We start from the raw sequence: 15,211 nt of genomic DNA on the forward strand, positions 1-15,211 counted from the left end.
ACTGCATTCTGTAAGGTATTACCACACTGACGGACGTGTCATCTTCTGGATTAAACCAGAAAACAACAAAAGCGGAGGGACAGGGGCATGACAACTGTCTAGTGTAAGGAAACTGTTTCCAGCAGACACCTGCAGACTTGGCAGCACAAACCACTGCCATGTGGAACACAGAGATCCCAAGCTCAGTCCCTCATTAATGAAGTTCTTCTGTTCAAACAGATCCCCCATTTTATTTTACGCATTCTGTAGATCAAATTGAATCATATGACCTTTCATATAACCCTTTAAAAAAAAGTGTAAAAGTAATGATCCATACTGAGTTGGGATTGATCACAAGTACATTCTAAGGCAGGAGCCGCAGCCTATGAGGCCAAGTTAGAAAAAGCAAAGTTAGACTGAGAGCACGGTAAGAATCCTTGAAAAATAAAAAAGACAAGTCCAAAGTAAGGTATATGCCCCAGATTCTTCACAACTATTTGAAGCCAAGTTATACTTGACATTCTGTGAACTCTTGTTCCTCAGAAGGAAGGAAGATGATTAAAAGGAAAATTATAAATAATAAAAATCAGTGTTACCCCTGACTTATTTTAACCCTAGAAAATTCACACTCATGCTTTGCCCTTTATTGGTAAGCTAACATATCCACAAACCTTATGGTTTTATTTACAACATCTATAAAATACTCTAGGACCAAATCTAGCTCAAGAGTAAAGGTATAGTGTTTGACACCATGATCTTTTTGTATTTGTAGAGCAATACTCAGACTTCAAATATATGTATTTCCATTCCTCTTAGGATCTCATTTGGTAGACATCAGTGAAATGAGTGTTTTCCCTTTATTCTTTGAAAAGATGAAGCAATTTCATTAACTTATTTGCCTTTTATCCTCAAAGCAAATTCTGTAGCCCACATCACATGGCTAAAATGTGTGTAAGAAATCCTGTATCATCTGCAGATGGACTATGTGATCTAACTGGTTTTATTTCACCAGTTTATGGTTTCCAATAAACCAAAGCTTTCTTCCTCATAAATGCCATTGAAGTAAAAGTCTGTCCCACAAGATGAGACACACAACTTGGACTTTTGGCAGAAAAGTTTCCAACTATCCCTTCTTTTGATTTGAATTTCAGCAATATCAGCCAGAAAAAGAAGCTAACTCTAACCCTAACTTTCATATCTGAGCCTACCACTCCATCCAGTGCATGACTCTAGTTTAACCAGCAGTTTGCAACAATTTAAAGAGTTTTAGGCACAAAACTGAATATAATTTGAAGACATTAATTTCAAGAAAATGCATTAGAAAATATGCCTTGTGCGATTCTGCTGTCGCTCTACAAGAGAGCAAGTAGATGACAAGACACTAGAAAAGCTCCTGGGAAAACACAATTGCCCCACAGAAGAAACTGAAGAAAATTTTCTTTTTCCTTAGAAGTCACATGCTGGCCATCCCACCAGGACAAAAATACCAAAACAAATACAAAACAGTAAGAGCAAATCACTGCTGGCATAATGAATATAACAGATTCTGAAATGCCCAACCTAAAAGCTATCAGAAAATTGAGTGCTTCTGTCTCGATGTCTCTTGGCAGAAGTCTGTGCTCCACCACTTGTCAAATACCAGCTCACCTACATATATGCCTCCAAGTAGCATGGTAAAATTATCCTATAAGCAAAATAAAGAATTTCTTTCCACCACCCCAAGCTCTTACTGGTTATGCTGAGCACTCCAGCTCTATCTCTGTGAATCTATTGCTTTCCTAAAGTTAAAAGCAAATGCTTCATCTGGAGTATTCCGAAATTTTGACAAAGTACTCCCTAGAAACTGGATTATAAAGCAGTTTATCTTCCATAGGCAAAGAGAAAATTCTTATCAATAACTTCTAGTCAGGGTTGACCTGAGTTGAATCAGAGCAAAAATCTACAGTGAAAGCATTTGCAAAATGCCAGCTTCAAACCTACACTGGGTTTTTGGCAAAAAAAAGGCTCTTTTCAAAGCAAACAAAACCAAACCCAACCCCCAGGACTGACATTTAATTTCAAACAGATTTCCCACCTCTCCATGCATTGCATGAAACTCACATCACCAAAGAGTGTCACCAGGCAGTTATTGAAAAGGCAGTATAACGCTCATTAAAGGCAGAACTCTCCGAAGAATTACTACCCTTTGCAATGCTGGTGTGGACGTGTATCTCCTCTTCTGCAGTTTGCCCCTTCTTGCTGTGATTTCAATTCATCCTTAGCTCCTGCATTCTCCTGATGCCCTAAATGCTCCAAAAGCACTTTTTCATACACAAAAGCAAATCTAAATCATACATTGATTTTACATTAGAATTCTACTTCAAGCAAGGTACTTAAAACAATTCATTTTAATATTCCAGCAATAAGATTTTCTCCTTTATGTTCCAATCTATAGACAAGAACAAATCCAGTAATAGTACATCAACATTAATTTAAGAGATGAAAAATGACTTACTAACACTGCAGCAGGATAACATTCTACAACAGGTCATGGAGGCATAAAATTTTCAACAAATTCATACCTGTACTCACCGTATATTTCTGCTAATAGGCCAGGGCTCAACTGAAAATACTGTTAATACCTTGCTGCACAAACTTACGTTGCAGGGGGGGGAAAAAGCTAACTTTTGTAGTCTCAGTTTCCCTAATCGGCAGTAAAACTGGGAAAATAGGCAGGAAGTCTCCTACTCGTTTTCCCTTGAGCAAAGGGCAGAAAATGAGTTGCAGTTAACCACGAAATGCAACTCCATATTAAGCCTCTATTTAATAAGGGATACTAAATACCACCATAGAAAGTTGTACTTAGAGAGCCAGAACAGCACGGGACAAAAAACCCATGACAGTAATTTGCCACTAATTTCAGTCAATTGTGCTCCAACTGGAAGCTGCAAGTACAGTCAAAAATCATGAAACTTTCTCTTCAATAACCCAGTCATGCATGAATGAGTGTTTTGTAAGGGTGCCCATGTCCTTACTAGAACACAGTACTTTGCTGTATGCAATATAATAGAAAAAGGAAGAAGAGTTTTCTAATACAAGGTCGGGAGGGGGAGAAGTGAATGCTTTGGACACAGTACATGCCATGCCACTATAACTTCTCCACTCACCCAACTCTGAGCCTTTCAGCGAACAGGGAACCGAAGAGGGCAGAAGGTGGCCTAGACACATGCCAAACTACATGCTAAAGGACTTCCACTGAGAGTCTAAAAGCCAAAGCCTTTTGGCTAAGCAAAAAGGAAGGCTGGGTAGAAACCAGCAAACATCTCAACCCTTGCACTCAGACGCTTACACAAGTTCTACAGCTACTCAGACTCAAACTTGGAGAACGCAAAATCTAATATGGGATTTCTTCACCTGTTCAAGAACAGAATTGCACAAGAGCTTATGATTTTCTTCAATTTTCAGGCCCTGAATTCCGTCAAATTTCACACATGGAAGAAATAGGCTCTAATCGGGCAGCTCTAAAAAGAGCTGTCAGATTTTAAACTTAGTAAATGTTATTCTAATCCTGTTTCACAAAAGACTAAAATGTTTTATAAACTGGTGATCATGTTTAAAGCCTGATTCTCAGTCACTCTTCAAATTTTAACATATTTACTACTTCTTTTTGTTAACTTAAAACCCTAAAGGATATTTATATACATTCAAGAAATAGCTAAGCTTAATATTTGTCCTGTATGTTGGGCACTTTTGTTTACTAGCTTATTTTTCTACTCATAGTTCAGGAACACATGCCAATGCAAACTGGAATTTAATGGAATGTTCACAAATACAGGAGCTTAAAACTGATTACTTCCTTAAATAAGCAGTTACCTCAAATGCTCTGTTTTTATTTAGATGCACTACTACTGTTCGTAAATATGACTGCTCTTATGTTAGTAAAAATTTCTTCACAGAAATAATCTTCAACTTGAATGTATATAAACTGTGTCATCACACGAATAAGATTATATTCTTAGCTTTTTTTTTTTAGAAAGCATCTAGACTCTCATTTGAATACCTTCGTAACTATAGAACAAGCTGTCATAATAATATAAACAGTATATAAGGTTTAGTACTTTATTTTCTGAAGTCTCCTAAAAGATACACTCTCAAGTCTTACTGACAACATCATCTTCAGAAGTCAAAAGTGTGTGCGCTGTAAATTTTCCTTCCTTGTAGATTAAGGCACAACTAATTTCTCAGGCTCAGGTGTGTACATGGAGTCAACAACTGACTATTCATTCTCTCTGCAGGGAGTCAGTTACTGCAGTTTGCTGTGTGAAAGAGAAAACGATTCAAGTTAAAAACAAAACAATTACATCTGTAAATGCCCATTCTGTACTTCACTACAGTACCTGCAGAAAAGGCCCCAATAAATATCTTCAAACTCCTTTCACCAAGGCATGGTCAGCAGAACACAGAGCTGCTCACAGTGTCAGATGTTTATGCAGTACTAACTCACAGTAAATATCTTATAAATCACAAGCAAAATAGCTTTCATTCTGTCAAAAATGAGCTCAAGTGGGAACAAATACATGAAATCTGACCTTTACATCAAAAAAGCTCTTTTGGCTACTACCAAGAAAAACAGATTCTGTTACAAAAGCTTTCAGCACTCTGAATTTTCTACATCTGCTTGATGAATATTCCAATATATTTTTCCCCAAATAAAGCACACCAGGATACTTGGAAAGAAAGAAAAGGAAAAAAAGGAGGAAAAAAAGTGAAAAAAGTAGAGAAAAAAGAAATATAACTGAAATGCACTGGAGACCTACTGCTATCCACAGATACACTGATTTGGAGAATACTGTCAGTCATCTTGATTTTGGATTCAGAGACTTTTTTTTTACAATTCAGTTGTGCATAGATTTGAGAACTCATTTAGAAAAAAAATTATTCATACTGAACTCATCTAGTTACCTCCAACTGGCTGCAGCCACACATTAGCTATGATTTTCATGTGCTGATTATCAAAACAGATGACTGCTTTCTCTATCTTAAATTAAACCCTTACAGTTAAGAGTTTCCAGTTACACAGTAATTTTAACTCTCTTAAAATGATAATTATGGACACTAACAGAAAAGGTGCAGAATGAAGACTAATACTTGAGCTACATCTAAACATTAACTTACCTCTGTCAACTGAGTAGATGTCAACACCTATTACATGCTTCTCTGTTTCTAGGATTTTTTATATCTATCACATTTTTCTCTAGAAACTAGTGAGTCTCAAGGGGAAATAAAATGAAAAAAAAAGAGCCAGCATCGTCAAAATCTAGTTTTAAATTACTGCTCAAAGCATTTCAGCAGAACATGAGTTCTGCTGAGGACCTGAAGTAGTGCACAGACTTTGCTGAGGCACAGATAATGTCATGGTGAAAGACTGCATTCACCTACACTGGGATCAGCTTTCTATTTCTTCACATATTGCAGGGCAGGATATGGCAACAGAGGTGAACGAAAGCTTGTCTATTAAGAGCAGTAACACTACACTAAACATCACTAGAACACAATGGTAAATAGCACAATATATTTTCTTTTCAGTTTAGTAATAAGCCAGACTGGTATTTACCTCCACAGACACCCTCAGATGTATTGAAAGGCTTTTTTTCCCTACTCTGAAGCAAAACACCAAACAGCAGGCAAAACTCCACCATCTTTTCTTAAAAGAGCAAAGCCTGTAACTTATACAATCACCAATGAAGAAACGAGTCTTTTACTGTTGATTTAGCTCACTGCAAACAATTTCCAGTAAATACCAGGAATCCTGAAGTACTTGAGATGCACAGGTTTACTTTTGGTCAACTCTAATTCTCGCAACCCCCAAGACATCTATTGTCTGTTCATAATTTTCTCTCCATTTATATCGAACCTTTCCCACAGAGCTGGGCAGAAATGCCTCAATCTCAAAATATAAAAGCTCCTGTGACTTAGGAGCTGAAATCAAATACAAATGCTACCAATTTTGCTGAACTACTAATGTACATAAATGGACATAAATACAAAGTAAAAGTTTAGAAAGCTCCAAGGTTTCCTCCTTATACATTAAGGTCATTGGTCTTGCACATCATGAGATTTATGTGTTCACTTATTCAAGTAATAAACAGCTATGCTGTGGGTAACATTAGTAATTAAAAATATACAAACCAGAACCTCCCCCCACATTTGTCTAATGAGACACCTTAAGGCAGAAGAGACAGAGAAAAATCTTGCATTATGCTCTGAAGACCATTACTAGAGCTACTTTTGTTGCAGCAAGAAAAGAGCAAGCTCAGAAGATGGACTCCACAGAGAACTACAGCTGTATTGCTTGTTCAGCTTCAGTACTTCTGATCACAAATGAGACTGAGCGTTTGGGTCCAACTCGTGACCTGGCTGTGGCCCAACAGCTCAGAATCAACACTCCTAATTCATGGTCTCCAAATGCTTTGGCCCAGTAACAGTTCCACGTAACTGAATTTATTTATACTAGAAGGATGGGGGATGGCATTACAGGCTAGCAAAATCCTACACTAAGCTTGAAAAGTCAAGCACTCTGAAACAAGGAAGTGCCTGATCTAATCAATTTTGCACACTTGTGATCTGACCTCTTTATTTAATTTGAAATTATTTTCATAATGCATGCCATCACAGAACACCTCTCTTAGAGGATCCTTAACTTGCTCACTGGATAGAAGGACGTTCAAAATATGCAATTGGAATTCTACAGAAAGCAAAGCTCCCTTCTGCCAGACTCCTGACTTCATTTTAACCCCAAGGAAAATTCTAAAGAGAATTCAAAGAGAACTAAACTCTAACCACTTTCTCTGTCACAGAATTCTGATGTGACTTTTTTAAAGTTCCTTCTCATATTTATTTTCAAAATGCTCAAATAGATGTTCTTTGGTCCCCACTAGGCGAAGCACTAAATACTCTTGCAGCTCCACAGAGGTAGGGACATCTGCACTTTCAATGTTTAAAGCATCAAAAAATTATATGCCTTGCAGGAGGGAGATTAAGAAAAGACTACAGTTTCAAGGCTTCTCAAAGTTGATACTCAATATCTGTGGATGTTTGACATTTGTGCTTCAGATTCTTATCTATGTAGAGTGAACAAGAATATCACCACCTCGGCTCACAGAAATATCAAGATGGTAAACTACTTATTTTCACAAAGCACTCGGGGGCTAATGAATTCTTCAAAGAAAATCCATAAAGAAATAATTATTCTCTATTTAGTTCAATGTGCAAATATCATAGTAAGAAGATATCAGGCATGACAGAATGGCTTATATTGCATCCTATTCAGTACAACGAACAAGGATACAATTCTCTGCATGTGTTACAATTAATGAAGGGTTAGCTTAGTATTGCTTAATAGTGAGGGCAACTATTCACTAAAAATATTAGTGCCCACGGTGCATGCAGAATCTTCAGTGTGTTCACATCAGGACAGGGTATCTGTTTAAAGGACACACTTTTCATCAAACAGAGCTTACCTAGATGATACTTAATGACCTGTGATTTAAACCAGGAGAATCATCTTATGATCTTCTGTACTCTTTGATCCTTTAATCATAATTAATAGACAGTTATAATGCACACACACAGATTGGATTAATTATTATGGCACCATGACCTGTCTTGTAATTTCCTAAATCTTCAGCACCAGATTCAGTCAGAGTCTATGCTTTCTGCAAAGGAAAGGAACAAAATCTTACATGTTCAGTTACTAGAGATGCAGTTATTTCAGATAACTTTTCAAGAAAAGCCTGATCTATAGTCCTGCAGCCTTAAAGATCTCCAGCATAAGATTATACACACCCCTACCACCATTATGGAGATTTATCTACTCACAGTGCAGGAAAAATACCCATCAAAATGCACCAAAGCATCTTTTTAGAAAGCTAAGAAATAATCACACAGAATCACACAGAATAATCAGAGTTGGAAGGGACCCACAAGGATCATCTAGTCCAACTCCTGGCCCTGCACAGGACACCCCCAAGAATCACAGCATGTGTCAGAGAGTGTTGTTCAAATGCCTCTTGAACTGTCAGGCTTGGTGCTGTGATCACTTCCCTGGGGAGCCTGTTCCAGTGCCCAACCACCCTCTGGGTGAGGAACCTTTTTCTAATATCCAGCCTAAACCTCCCCTCTGACACAACTTCAGACCACTCCCTCAGGTCCGGTCACTGGTTGCCAGAGAGGAGATCAGTGCCTGCCCCTCCACGTTCTTTCGTGAGGAAGTTGTATACAGTGATGAGGTCTCCCCTCAGTCTCCTCTTCTCCAAGGTGAGCAGACCAAATGACCTCAGCTGCTCCTCATACGGCTTCCCCTCATGGCCCTTCACCACCTTCACTGCCCTGCTTTGGACATTCTCCAATAACTTAATATCTTTCTTATACTGTGGTGCCCAAAACTGCACACAGGACTTGAGGTAAGGCTGCACAAGCACAGAGTAGAGCAGGACAATGATCTCCCTCAATCAACTGTCAATGCCTTGCCTGTTGCACCCCCAGGACATGGCTGCCCCTCCTGGCTGCCAGGGCACACTGGGGGCTCATATTAAACTTGCCATTGACAAGGACCCTCAGGTCCCTTTCCACAACACTGCTGTCCAGCATCTCATTCCCCAATCTGTACATACAGTCAGGGCTGCCCCACCCCTGGTGCATATGGTTGGTGACTGTGCAGTCCTCTCTGCCTTCAAGGGAGTCAACAGCTCCTTCTAATTTTGTGTCATCTGTGAATTTACTTAATAGTCCCTCAAGTCCTGCATCCAAGACGTTTATGAAGATACAGAAGAGCACTGGGCCTAAGATGGAGCCCTGCAGAACCCAGTAGTGACTGGTCACCAGCCTGATGTAACCCCAGTCACCACAGCCCTTTGCACCTGAGCTGTGAGCCGGTTGCTCACCTATCACATAGTACGTTTGCCCACTTTTATGCTGGACATTTTGTCCAAAAGGATCTTGTGAGAGACAGTATCAAAAACTTTACTGAAATCTAAAAAGATTACATCAACTGGTTTCCCTTGATCAACTAGGTGGGTTACCTTGTCTTAAGAGCTTGACAAGCAGGACTTCCCCCTCATGAAGCCATGCTAGCTGTGACCAATGACTGTGTTATCCTTCAGGTGTTTTCCAGTGCCTCCCAGGATAATCCTTTCCATGACCTTATCAGGTAAAGAAGTCAGGCTAACAGGTCTGCAGTTACCAGAGTCATCCTTCCAGCTCTTTTGGAAAACTGGGACAACATTAGCCAGCTTCTAGTTGAGTGGCACCTCTCCAGATTCCCAAGACCATTGAAAAATCATTGAGACAGGCCTTGCAATGACATCAGCCACTCCTTAAGTGTTCCAGGATGAATCCCATCATGTCCCATAGATTTGTATGGATCCAGCTGGAGCAGCAGATCCTCACAGCATCAGTCAACTGGGAGTATAATGTTCTCGCAGTTATTGTCCTCCAGCTCAGAGCACTGGGCCCATCATCAGTGTTGAAGACAGAGGTGAAGAAGGCATTATACAACTCTGCCTTGTCTATGTTCCTGTTTATATAAATTTTATGTTCCTGCCATATGAATTTTCTCCCTGCAGTGGCAAGCTGCATCTCTGTATTCCTACCACATCACCTGACTCTGATTCCACTGGGTATAAACCATCCTTTTATGTCCCACCTCCCGAAGAAGATTCCTAGTCAGCCAAGTTGACCTTCCACCTCATCTGCTGGACTTCCGACGCTTAGAAATTGTGTGTTCCCGTGCCCTAAGGAGATGATGCTTAAAAAGTGACCAGCACTGATGGATCCCAGCACCTGCAAAACTGTTTTCCCAGGGGACCTTACCCACCAGTACCCTGAGTAGCCCAAAGTCTGCTCTCCTCATGCCCAGGGTTGAAGTTGTAGTTTTGCTGGCATTTTTCCCCCTGTCAGCAGATATGTTAAACTCCATTACTTGTGGTCAGTATGGCCAAGCTGGCCACTGACAACCACTTCACTTATGAGGCTCTCTGTTAACACGCAACAAATCCCGGAGGGCATCATTCCTAGTTGCCTCTCTTAGTACCTGTATCATGAAGTTGTCATCCAGCTGTTTTAGGAATTTTCTTGGCTTGTTTGTGTCAGATGCATGGTGTTCCCAGTTAACGTCTGGCAAGTTGAAGTTTCCCATAAGGACAAGGGACATTGATCTGGAGGCATAATCCAGTTCCTCAAAGAGTAATTCATCAGCCTCATCACCTTGGTTAGATGTTCCACAGTAGACTCCCACAATGATACCTGTGTTATTTGTTTGTCCCTTGATCCTTACTCAGAAGCTCTCAACCATGCCACTACCAACTACAAGCTCTGTACACTCCAACCCCTCAGCTACATACAATGCCATTCCCCCAATTCACCTTCCCTGCCTATCCTTCCTGCAGAGCCTGTAACCATCCAGCGCAGCACTCCAGTCACAGGACTCATTCCACCTGGTTTCACTTATGTCAATGATATTTAATCACTTATTAAATGACTGATATTTCATGTGCTAACAAGGAAAAAAGTTATCTCAAGGGGCATTTTTCCCCCAGTTCGCAAATTAGACCAACAGTTTCAATGTTAACTTTTAAAAATTTCACCCAATTCAATGTCAAATCCTAACTTCTGTATCTCCAAAGACGACAGTCATTATACTTCTCACATTCCATTTAATTAATGTTACATGTAAACTCATTCATAGACACTGTTCTTTGAAAGAAAAAAAGTGCAAAGTCATAGTTGCATTGACTAAATCTGCATGAGCAGTTTGCCCTCTGGTGACTAACTTTGTGAGAACATACAAGACTTGCAATACATACATGAAGGCTGGTATGAATAAAGAATGACCAGAATGTTCGCAGACTCCATAAGAAACAGTATTAAAAGGTTGACTGGAAATGGCATGCATTAATTGCACCACTGCCATGAGACTTCGTTTAAATTAAGACAAGAAATAAACTGAAGACAAAGTGTCAAGAAGATGAAGAACTGAAATGCAACTGTAGAATACCCACATAAGGAAAAGAAGAGAACTGAAATTCCAGAATCTTGCCTAAGATTTATGAAGGCTAAGACAAAAGAAAGAAACAAAAGGTCCCTAACTGCATCCATCCCTCGAGGGTATAAAAGGCAAGTCCAAAATCAGCTTGTCCAAAATCAGCGAGGAAATACTATCATCTCTCAGTAAGTGATGAGGAAACAGAAGTGAAAGACAAAAAAAGCAACCTGTCTAGTATCACGAATAAATACTCATTGACTGGGAAAAGGAAATAAAATCTCAAGTTCCCAGCTAGCTGTCTAGCTGCTAGATCACAGTCCTTTCATATAAAATGAATAAACAACTGAAAAGCCATCGGTTACATTTTGTTCTATTATCCAGATCACATTTGTCCTGTACATTTGCTTCCCTAACAGCTTAAATCACCTCAGTGAAGAGCTACACTTCCCTTACAAGCAGCTGCTTAGCAAGAAGGTCTTTCTTGGTCTTGCCTTGCTTGTGCATGCAAGGACTGTTGAAATGTTATCTGAATCAATTACTGTGACTGTTCACCTAAATTCTTTTGCACTGTCCTTGGCTAAGGGTTGTTGGACAGTAACTGCATCCATTTGGAGATGCACAAGCATGTCCAACATAGAAGTTAACAGTGAAGAAAGGGGAAATGAAATGCTGGGGTTGGAACGCAAGAAAAAATTGCAAATTAGAGTTAACTTCCAAAGTCACTGTTGTGTCTTGCTTGAATTCACCAGGAAGTTCAGTTAATGTAAAGAACATTGGATAATTTCTTCAACAATCACAAATGCTGCTTATAGAGTTATCCTTTCCCAATTACCTCAAAATGGTAGAACAACAATTAGCCCTTCCTCTTGGTCACCTAGTACATAACCTTAGTACTCTTACTAAATACATGTTGCTTACAGATTCCTTCCCTTGTAAAATACCTTTTGAAACCCATGCTTTTACCACCTGGCACTCCTCCTGTTCTACCTCAGCCTCTTCTGTAGCAGAACAAGGGGAAAGAGAAAGGTGAACAGCTAGTCCTGTACACTGTTCATCTGGCATTAGCAATTAGCATCCTAGAAAACATGCAGTCAGCTCGACAGATATCCTTGTGCATTCCTAAATACTCCACATGCTTTAGGGCCTAGCACATCTCCTATGACAAACTATATTTTATTTGCAAGATGAAACATGAATCTGCATGATACTTTTGAAAGGAATGAGTTGAATGTTTCTGAAATGCACTCATTGATACTGACCTCTCTTCTCAGATAGAAAGAGTTAAATATCCTCTATTATTCCCCAAAGGCTGCTGGTCCCACACAGAGGTGCCATGTTTTATTTAAAACATGCTCTCTCTCAGTAACCACTTGTTCTAATTGGCAAGGCAAGGCTGAGTCCCCAAAGCACATAGCTCGTTAGATTCAGTTTGGATTACAAAAACACGATGAAACAAACTGCATCGAAATGTACAAATTAACAGCTCAGGAGTGCACGACACAGACATGGAATCAGATTGCAGTATGGAAAAAACTCCACAGGGAGGCTAAGGAACAAATCACTGGTGTCTCTATAAACTACAGAAGGGTTCCAAACGAGAAAATACACAAAATAGAGTACAGACTTTGCTATAAATCAAACAAATTGCTAAATTAGAAAAAAAGAAACACATTCCTTCTCCTATCTTATGCACATATTTATAGGAGAATGAAGTTACGAGAAAAGTTTAATAAATTAAACCCATGGGTTGCACATCCTCAATAGGTGACTCTGCTTTCATGCTGGCAATCTGCAAACATCATGGCAATTAAGTCATATTTCTAAAAAATTTTATAATTTTTACATCAACAGTGAATCTATACACAAGAGACAATCACAGCTGGTGCTTCAACGGGTCATTTGGAAAGGTTACAAGTTAGAAGGTGAACAAGATATTAACAAAACAGAAACTGGCTTTACCAGAAAGAAGAAAGCATTCTAGCAAACAGAGCTATGAAAAACTAAAAATAATGCGAGTCCAAGGAAAAAAAGGCTGAGCGCTTTTCTTTGCTTGTAGATCAATCTGCACAATGGGACAAGCAACCCCCAGAGATAAGAGAAAGAACACATGGAAAATATCAGTGATGTCTTGTCAGGACAGAGGAAAAAATTAAATTAAGACTATTTGGCAGTCTTTTCGGGTAGCCAGTACTAGGAAAAGGTCATACTTTTGCTTGAGTGCAATTTATATTTTTAACAAATGAGCCCCAGACTACTAGACTGAATTTCACAAGATGCAAACCAATGAAACAACCACTAATGTCCTGCAGGGTAGTTTGCTGACAGCATTGATTGACTGCAAAATGATATAGTTATTAATTAAAAGGCATTCAATTTACCAGACTGTGTTGGTGAAAAGACACTTACAAATGTGATGGGAAAATGCCCTACTAACCTGAAGTTTACAGTAGCCAGAAAGAAGAGAAAAAGAAAAAACTGTTCTACCCCAATATATAACATTTGAGTGACAATTGTGAAAGAAATACTCTTTCTTCCACTAACAGTTGTACAGAAATTTCATGGGTCTGTCCTCCATCAGTCCTTGCCCCTTCCCACTATTTCCTATGGGGGAAGATAAAAGAGGACAAAAAAAGGACAAAATAATTGAAGAAACCAAACCAGCAGCTGAGCCATTGGCCCTGTTGACACCCTTCATTGCACTGCTGAGAACACAATGTCTTCACACAGCCAGATTCTGGGCAGACGAGGGTTGTGTCTTCTGCACAGCATCTTTAATGACTTTTTATATAATGCATAGCCAAATTATATCAGCATTCACACACAGCAAAAGTAGGAGCACTGTACTCCACAGCTTCCCTGCCATGATGGTATAGACAGTAACAAAAAAAGTAGACCCCCTCAAATAGTGTTTTACTAACTTCACCCAACATGTGATCTCTATTTAACTCTCGTAACTCCACCAAAGCTAGAAAGCTTCAGATAATCCTTCTCTCCCAAATTTCCAATTCTCCTGTATATATTGAGACCAAGGGTAGGTGCACTATGAATATGCTGCATAATTTGGTTCACGTTTATTTTGATAGAAGTAAAACGATTAGTCATAAGCTTCGATCATACAACTATATTTGAATAAATTAATTTTCTATTAACTTGTATTTCCCCTCCAAAACTTTAAGAAAGGTTAGGGGAAAAGGCATCAACTAAAAATCAGTAAATCCCTTCCCAACTCTTTGACAAAATATTGCACTGTTCTAACAATCCAAATAGAGCTATTACTCAGATGTTTACTTTTTTTTTTTAAAGCCACAGAATAATGCATACTAAGAGAGTAAAAAGAATCATTGGGGTCAGCAGTGCAAGTAGTCTATCCAATTTTTTTTATAATTACATTTCATGGTGACTCTCAAGCTTAGTATATATCTCATATCTCAGGTTTACTAATTATGCTAAGACATCTTTTTCCTACCAGCCTTCCCCTTTTAGAAATTCTTTGGACACAGAGTAAAAGAAATTGAATGTATACCAAATTGTATCTATGGTTATATCTGAAATGTTATAGCTCTCTATTAGTAAGTGCTCTAGAAATTAGATGTACTTTTGTTGCCACCGTAATCAGCTATACAATTTTCCAAAGAAATATTTAGCTTCCAGCCTGACTATGTAATAAAAGTTGAAGATGAAGCTTGACTGCTTTCAAGCTCTGGCAAGTGAGTGTTGCTTTTTCTAGCAAAGAGTCCATGTACTTCAAAATACAAAAAGACAGGCATGAATACAGCAACGAATTCTAGCCTAATGAAGCAACATACTGAGGCACTGGTTTCCATTAGGAGCCAACAAAGGGAATACCATACTGGAAAAAGAAACATCTTGTGTAGTGATAAAGGAAACGAATTCTTAGTGATGTTTTTTAACTTCTGAAAACGCTTGCTGCTTTTCTAACAAAGTACTGTAACTTGTGGATTCACATAGGAAATTACAAGGATATGAAAAATAGGCAAACCTAACAGATTTTTAATCATTCATTTAGGAATGTAAACTTAATGAACAGAAGGACTGAATAAAGCATAATTTATCATACACTAGGATATAGCAAAGCAAAAATTTGAACTGGCAACTTGCAAGATGCACCTGCTGAAAAGGTTTCCAGTAACCAAGCTGAAAGCTTGACTAAGGATCAAATTAGCAGTTAACAGCACAATCTATTGAGGCAGG

Source organism: Acanthisitta chloris, unplaced genomic scaffold (genome assembly GCF_000695815.1).
Source record: "Acanthisitta chloris isolate BGI_N310 unplaced genomic scaffold, ASM69581v1 scaffold4274, whole genome shotgun sequence".
Lineage (NCBI taxonomy): Eukaryota > Metazoa > Chordata > Aves > Passeriformes > Acanthisittidae > Acanthisitta > Acanthisitta chloris.